This window comes from Triticum dicoccoides, chromosome 4B (assembly GCF_002162155.2).
Source record: "Triticum dicoccoides isolate Atlit2015 ecotype Zavitan chromosome 4B, WEW_v2.0, whole genome shotgun sequence".
In the NCBI taxonomy this organism is placed as follows: domain Eukaryota; kingdom Viridiplantae; phylum Streptophyta; class Magnoliopsida; order Poales; family Poaceae; genus Triticum; species Triticum dicoccoides.
In genome coordinates this window covers 262,463,949-262,472,594 of record NC_041387.1, presented here as the reverse complement: position 1 = coordinate 262,472,594, position 8,646 = coordinate 262,463,949, and positions in this window count along the sequence as shown.

Sequence of the window (8,646 nt, the reverse complement as noted above, 5' to 3'; positions counted from 1 at the left end):
AGATGCCACTTCATAAATTTCGTCCCGAGTCTATTCTAGGTGCTGCGCCACCTTATTATTGGGCCAGGCCCATGTAATTTTGAAATACATAAGTATAGGCTATTTTTACAGTCCGTATGTGTGGGGAAACAAGAGATATGGTTGATTTCGGACCCCTCCACCAAGGGCCATGAAATTCCCCCCCTCTTCCTCCATATATACAGCCCTTAGGGCATCGTTTAGACTTTGGGCTTTTGTTTAGATTAAAAGTTCGCCATAGCTGCAACTTCGCGTACTTCGTTTGTGTTCAACGACCAGACAAAGGCGTCACAGAACCCCACCTTGATCAATAAAGCTTTCATCTTATATTCGCAACATCTAGATTGCAATCGCAGTTTCTTGCTTGTTCTTCATTTGCTCACAGGAAAGAGACCCTTGTGGTTAGGTTGATCGTGCTCCGGCGTAGTCAATAACCTCTCGGAGTTGGCTTAGCGATTGCTAAGGCGCGACATCCTCGCACGTTCGTAGTCGGATCGTCAAAGTCGACTTCCACCAAAGCGAAATCCATCATCTCATCGAAAGACGGGACACCTTTGCCTCTATCAAGTGGTATCAGATGTCCAGGTTGCTCGGTGAGATTTTTTAGTTTTTCGTAGTTTAGATCGAGTCTATTCTTCATACCTATAGTCCACGAAAAAGCCAAAAAAATTAGGGTTACTTCATCCCATCCAAAACAATCTGAGCCTTTGCATAATCTTTTCTGTATTTGCTTTGTTGAATTTGCGGTTGCATCGTCGTGTCAAGTTGCTGGTCTTAGCATCTAGTCCTTTAGAGTTTCGAGTTCTGTTCATAGGTTGTCACGTCGTCGCTGCCATATATCATCATTGCATCATCATCATCGCTGCTGCCATATACCACCACCACATATTCACCGCTAATCCGAGTCCATATACGCCACCACATATCCGCCGCCATCACGCCAATCCGAGTCCACCTGCAACATATATCCGCCACCAGTCCGAGTTCCACCAGATTCATCTCCGCCACCAGTCCGAGTTCCACCAGTTTCATCTCCACCACCAGTCCTATTCCGAGTCTAGTATTTTGTTACTCTGTTTTGGATTTCCAGATCACGCAATACTCCGAGTCGTGACAGAGAAGTACTCCCCAACTTCCGTGCTACCCGCGGTAGAGAAATAGTTCCAAAGTCAAAAAAAAATTCTGGCTAGGCAGTTTTTAGACCATTTGTAGACTTTTTCGAAAAATAATTATTGCGGAGCAAACAAAAAAAAAGAGGAAAAAAAGTGCAAAAAAAAGAGAATTTTTTTCCAGAGTGTGCTCTTCCCTTGTTTACGTGCCGCGCCGTGATTTTGTTGGTGTTCTAGGCTCGCGTCTCTAGCACAGTCTAGCCTAGGACCAGCACAGTACCGTCACTGAGCGTTTATTCAACTTTGCATCTCTGAATTGATTATTGCTGACCCTTTTTGCTACCATATTATAAGCCTTCCCAGCTCCACATACATCTACGTCGTGCGTTTGACTCTCCTTGGTAATTGCTCTATCCAAGCTTTGAGAGTTTTGACTACAACGGTTGCCGATCACCACCTGCTGTTGGGTAAGAACTGGTAAGAATTTGAGATTTGCTTGACGGGTTTGTGATACACCACCACCACTTCTTAGTAGTCTGTAGGATCATATTCTTGTGTGTTTCTATTTGCTGCTAACCATGGTAGGATCAAAAGCCGATGAGACTGACTGGGAGAACCTGACGAACAAACAGCTACATGATAAATTTCAGTAAATGATGAGTGGACAGGTGCAAGATGTGTTAAACAGATTTGACGAGACCATGGAGAAGACATTCAAAACAAAGCTTGATAACAACTTTAATGAATTGCTCGCGCGTCTTCCACCACCACCACCCGCTGCACCTAACGCACCGCTCCAACAACAACAACAACAACGACTACCTCCACACTGTGAAACAACCCTCCGCCGAGCGAGCCGTGTCCCTCTTGCGTTTGGCCAAACTGTTGGTGCTGCTGTTGATACTTCTGTGGCTCCTGCTGCTGATGCGGAGGAGGATGATTATGTGGGAGATTACGAGGATGAGGTTGATCAAAATCAGAACTACGTGCAACCACCTGCACCACAACCACCAGGTCGTCCACATGCAAATAATCACAATGGTAGGGCTCTCCCTCAGGTACGAGATCATGACCATCTTCCTAAACTGAAATTGAATATTCCATCATTTGAGGGTAGATATGTTCCTGATATATATCTTACTTGGGAGTTTGAAACTGAACAACGATTTACATGTTTACAATATCCCGAGGAGAGACAGGTTGCCGCTGCTGTTTGTGCTTTCACTAGTTTTGCATGTGTATGGCTGCTTTGAAAACTGCTATGCGTACTCGTTGGGTTCCACCATATTATCAACGTGAATTGCTTCAAAAATTGCAGCGCTTAAGACAAGGGAAAATTCTATAGAAGAATATTATCAGGAATTCCAAACTGGCATGATTAGATGCGGTATTGTTGAGGAGAATGAAGCTATGCTTGCACGTTTTCTGGGTGGATTAAATAGAGAGATTCAGACCATTTTAGACTATAAGGAGTATACTAATATCACTTGTTTATTCCATCTTGCTTGTAAAGCTGAACATGAAGTGCAGGATCGACAAGCATTGGCGCGAACTAACTTTTCTGCAGGCCGACCTTCATCATGGACACCGCGTGCATCTTCTACTTCCACTGCACCAGCACCTCCATCAGGTGCCACCTCCAGCCGTGATACAAGAAAACAGGCACAACCACGATTATCTTCCAAGAGCGCACCTGTCGGGCCTGCACAGAGTTCTTCTTCTTCCATGGCATCAATAGGGCACACAAGTGATATTATTTGTCGTCGTTGTAAGGGAAGAGGTCATTATGCGAGAGAATGCAAATCTCAGCGTCTGATGATTGCTACCGAGGATGGTGGGTATGAGTCCGCTAGTGACTATGATGAGGAGACTTTGGCTCTTATTACACGTGAAGAACATGGTGGAGATGATTCTGATCATGAGACGCAATACATGGCTCCTGAAGACGCTGACAGGTATGAATGTTTAGTTGCTCAATGTGTTTTGAGTGTGCAGGTCACACAAGCTGAGAAAAATCAGAGGCACAATTTGTTCCATACCAAGGGAGTTGTGAAGGAACATTCTGTGCGCGTCATCATAGACGGAGGGAGCTGCAACAACTTGGCTAGCATGGAGATGGTGGAGAAGCTTTCTCTCACCACAAGACCACATCCACATCCTTACTACATCCAATGGTTCAACAACAGCGGCAAGGTTAAGGTAACGCATACTGTTCGTGTGCATTTTAGTATCTCTATATATGCTGATTATGTTGATTGTGATGTGGTACCTATGCAAGCATGTTCCTTATTACTTGGTAGACCATGGCAATTTGATAAAAATTCTGTACACCATGGTAGAAACAATCAGTATACTCTTGTTCATAAGGGTAAAAATATTACTATGCTTCCTATGACTCCTGATTCCATTTTGAAAGATGATATTAATAGAGCTAATAAAGCAAAAGAGGAGAAGAATAAGAGTGAAAATCAGATTGTGGCAAAAGAATTTGAGCAACAAATGAAGCCTAATAATAAACCATCTAGTGTTGCTTCTGAAATTAAATTGAAAAGTGCATGTTTATTTGCCACCAAATTTGATATTGATGAGCTAGATTTCGGCAAATCTGTTTGCTATGCTTTTGTGTGCAAAGAGGCATTATTTTCATTCGAGGACGTGCCTTCCTTTTTGCCTCCTGCTGTCACTAACATTTTGCAGGAGTTCGCTGACGTCTTTCCACAAGACGTGCCACCGGGATTACCACCTATTCGAGGGATTGAGCATCAGATTGACTTAATACCCGGTGCTTCACTGCCAAACTGTGCGCCATACCGTACCAATCTAGAGGAGACGAAAGAGATTATGCGTCAAGTACAAGAGCTTCTCGACAAAGGTTATATACGCGAATCCCTTAGTCCTTGTGCTGTTCCTATTATTCTAGTGCCAAAAAAGGATGGTACATCACGTATGTGTGTCGATTGTAGAGGCATTAATAATATTACTATTCGTTATGGTCATCCTATTCCTAGGCTAGATGATATGCTTGATGAATTGAGTGGCTCTACAATATTCTCCAAAGTTGATTTGCATAGTGGATACCATCAAATTCGTATGAAATTGGGAGATGAATGGAAAACAACATTTAAAACTAAGTTTGGATTATATGACTGGTTAGTCATGCCTTTTGGGTTAACTAATGCACCTAGTACTTTCATGAGATTAATGAACGAAGTTTTAGGTGCTTTCATTGGATGATTTGTGGTAGTTTACTTTGATGACATATTGATTTATAGCAGATCTTTGGAAGAACATTTGGAACATTTACGTGCTGTTTTTATTGCTCTACGTGATGCACGTTTGTTTGGTAATCTTTGGAAGTGCACCTTTTGCACCGACCGAGTATCTTTTCTTGGCTATGTTGTTACTCCACAGGGAATTGAAGTTGATAAAGCCAAGATTGGAGCTATTGAGAGTTGGCCGCAGCCCAAAACAGTCACACAAGTGAGGAGTTTTCTTGGCCTCGCTGGATTCTATAGGTGTTTTGTGAGAGATTTCAGCACCATTGTTGCACCTCTCAATGAGCTTACAAAGAAAGATGTGCCTTTTCTTTGGGGTACCACGCAGGAAGAAGCCTTCACGGTATTGAAAGATAAGTTAACACATGCTCCTTTACTCCAACTTCCTGATTTTAATAAGACTTTTGAGCTTGAATGTGATGCTAGTGGAATTGGATTAGGAGGTGTGTTATTACAAGATGGCAAACCTGTTGCATACTTTTCTGAAAAATTGAGTGGGCCTAGTATGAATTATTCTACTTATGATAAAGAATTATATGCTCTTGTTCGGACTTTAGAAACATGGCAACATTATTTATGGCCCAAAGAATTTGTTAGACATTCTGATCATGAATCTTTGAAACATATTAAAAGTCAAGCTAAACTGAATCGTAGACATGCTAAATGGGTTGAATTCATTGGGACTTTCCCTTATGTCATTAAACACAAGAAGGGAAAAGAAAATGGTATTGCTGATGCATTGTCTCGTCGCTATACTATGCTTTCACAACTTGACTACAAAATATTTGGTTTGGAGACCATCAAAGATCAGTATGTGCATGATGCTGATTTTAAAGATGAAATGCAGAATTGTAAAGAAGGAAGAATGTGGAACAAGTTTGTCGTTAACGATGGATTTGTGTTTCGTGCTAACAAGCTATGCATTCCAACTAGCTCCGTTCGTCTTTTGTTGTTGCAGGAGGCGCATGGAGGAGGCTTAATGTGACACTTTGGCGTGAAGAAGACGGAGGACGTACTTGCTACACATTTCTTTTGGCCAAAGATGAGACGGGATGTTGAGAGTTTTATTGCTCGCTGCACTACATGTCAAAAAGCTAAGTCACGACTCAATCCTCATGGTTTATATATGCCTTTGCCTGTACCTAGTGTTCCTTGGGAGGATATATCTATGGACTTTGTTTTAGGTTTACCTCGAACAAAGAAGGGGAGGGATAGCATATTTGTTGCCGTGGATAGATTCTCGAAAATGGCACACTTTATACCATGTCATAAAAGCGATGATGATGTTAATGTTGCTGATTTGTTCTTTCGTGAAATTATTCGCTTGCATGGTGTGCCAAATACTATTGTTTCAGATCGTGATACTAAATTTCTTAGCCACTTTTGGAGATGTTTATGGCCTAAGTTGGGGACTAAGCTGCTTTTTAGTACTACTTGTCACCCCCAAACTAATGGACAAACTGAAGTAGTCAATAGAACTTTGTCTACTATGCTTAGAGCTGTTTTGAAGAATAATAAGAAAATGTGGGAGGAATGCTTGCCTCATATTGAATTTGCTTATAATCGTTCATTGCATTCTACTACTAAGATGTGCCCTTTTGAAGTTGTGTATGGTTTCCTACCTCGTGCGCCTATTGATTTGTTGCCTCTTCCATCTTCGGTGAAGGTTAATTTTGATGCTAAACAACGTGCTGAATTGATTTTAAAAATGCATGAGTTAACTAAGGAAAACATTGAGCGTATGAATGCTAAATATAAACTTGCTGGAGATAAGGGTAGAAAACATGTTGTGTTTGCACCTGGAGATCTTGTTTGGTTACATTTGCGTCAGGATAGATTTCCTGATTTGCGCAAATCAAAGCTAATGCCACATGCTGATGGTCCCTTTAAGGTGTTAGAGAAAATAAATGATAATGCATATAAACTTGAGCTGCCTGCAGATTTTGGGGTTAGTCCCACTTTTAACATTGCAGATTTGAAGCCTTATTTGGGTGAGGAGGATGAGCTTCTGTCGAGGACGACTTCATTTCAAGAAGGGGAGGATGATGAGGATATCAATACCATTATTACACCCACAACCCCTACTGCTACATATACTGGACCAATTACTAGAGCTCGCGCACGCCAATTAAATTATCAGGTACTTTCGTTTCTTCGTAATGATTCTAATGTTCATGAGAATATGATGCTGCCTAAATTGGATACATTTGTTTTGCTTACAAATGAAGGGCCTAGCTTGGAGAAGGATGGACATTGGAGCAAGAACAAGAATGGAGATGATACCATGAGCAAGGGGAACAAGAACGGAGTTACAAGTGATGATTTCAGGACTTTGAAGCCACCATAATGGGTGCATGAAGCCTTGGAAGAAATATACAAGATGCCAATTCATAAATTCCGTCCCGAGGCTATTCTAGGTGCTGCGTCACCTTATTATTGGGCCAGGCCCTTGTAATTTTGAAATACATAAGTATAGGCTGTTTTTAGAGTCCGTATGTGTGGGGAAACAAGAGATAGGGTTGATTTCGGACCCCTCCACCAAGGATCACGAAATTCCCCCCTCTTCCTCCATATATACAACCCTTAGGGCACCGTTTAGACTTTGGGTTTTTTTTAGATTAAAGTTTGCCATAGCTGCAACTTCGCGTACTTCGTTTGTGTTCAACGACCAGACAAAGGCGTCACAGAACCCCACCTTGATCAATAAAGCTTTCATCTTATATTCGCAATATCCAGATTGTAATCTTAGTTTCTTGCTTGTTCTTCGTTTGCTCGCATGAAACAAACCCTCATGGTCTGGTTGATCGTGCTCCGGCGTGGTCAATAACCTCTCGGAGTTGGTTTAGCGATTGCTAAGGCATGACGTCCTCGCACGTTCGTAGTCGGATCATCAAAGTCGACTTCCACCAAAGCAAAATCTATCATCTCATCAAAAGACGGGACACCTTTGCCTTTATCAGTAGAGGCATTAATAATATTAGTATTTGTTATCGTCATCCTATGCCTAGGCTAGATGATATGCTTGATGAATTGAGTGGCTCTACAATATTCTCCAAAGTTGATTTGCGTAGTGGATACCGTCAAATTCGTATGAAATTGGGAGATGAATGGAAAACAACATTTAAAACTAAGTTTGGATTATATGAGTGGTTAGTCATGCCTTTTGGGTTAACTAATGCACCTAGTACTTTCATGAGATTAATGAACGAAGTTTTACGTGCTTTCATTGGACGATTTGTGGTAGTTTACTTTGATGACATTTTGATTTATAGCAGATATTTGGAAGAACATTTGGAACATTTATGTGCTGTTTTTATTGCTCTACGTGATGCATGTTTGTTTGGTAACCTTGGGAAGTGCACCTTTTGCACCGACCGAGTATCTTTTCTTGGCTATGTTGTTACTCCACAGGGAATTGAAGTTGATAAAGCCAAGATTGACGCTATTGAGAGTTGGCCACAGCCCAAAACAGTCACACAAGTGAGGAGTTTTCTTGGCCTCACTGGATTCTATAGGCGTTTTGTGAGAGATTTCAGCACCATTGCTGCACCTCTCAATGAGCTTACAAAGAAAGATGTGCCTTTTCTTTGGGGTACCGCACAGGAAGAAGCCTTCACGGTATTGAAAGATAAGTTAACACATGCTCCTTTACTCCAACTTCCTGATTTTAATAAGACTTTTGAGCTTGAATGTGATGCTAGTGGAATTGGATTAGGAGGTGTGTTATTACAAGATGGCAAACCTGTTGCATACTTTTCTGAAAAATTGAGTGGGCCTAGTCTGAATTATTCTACTTATGATAAAGAATTATATGCTCTTGTTCGGACTTTAGAAACATGGCAACATTATTTATGGCCCAAAGAATTTGTTATACATTCTGATCATGAATCTTTGAAACATATTAAAAGTCAAGCTAAACTGAATCGTAGACATGCTAAATGGGTTGAATTCATTGAGACTTTCCCTTATGTCATTAAACACAAGAAGGGAAAAGAAAATGTTATTGCTGATGCATTGTCTCGTCGCTATACTATGCTTTCACAACTTGACTTCAAAATATTTGGTTTGGAGACCATCAAAGATCAATATGTGCATGATGCTGATTTTAAAGATGTAATGCAGAATTGTAAACAAGGAAGAATGTGGAACAAGTTTGTCATTAACGATGGATTTGTGTTTCGTGCTAACAAGCTATGCATTCCAGCTAGCTCCGTTCGTCTTTTGTTGTTGCAGGAGGCGCATGG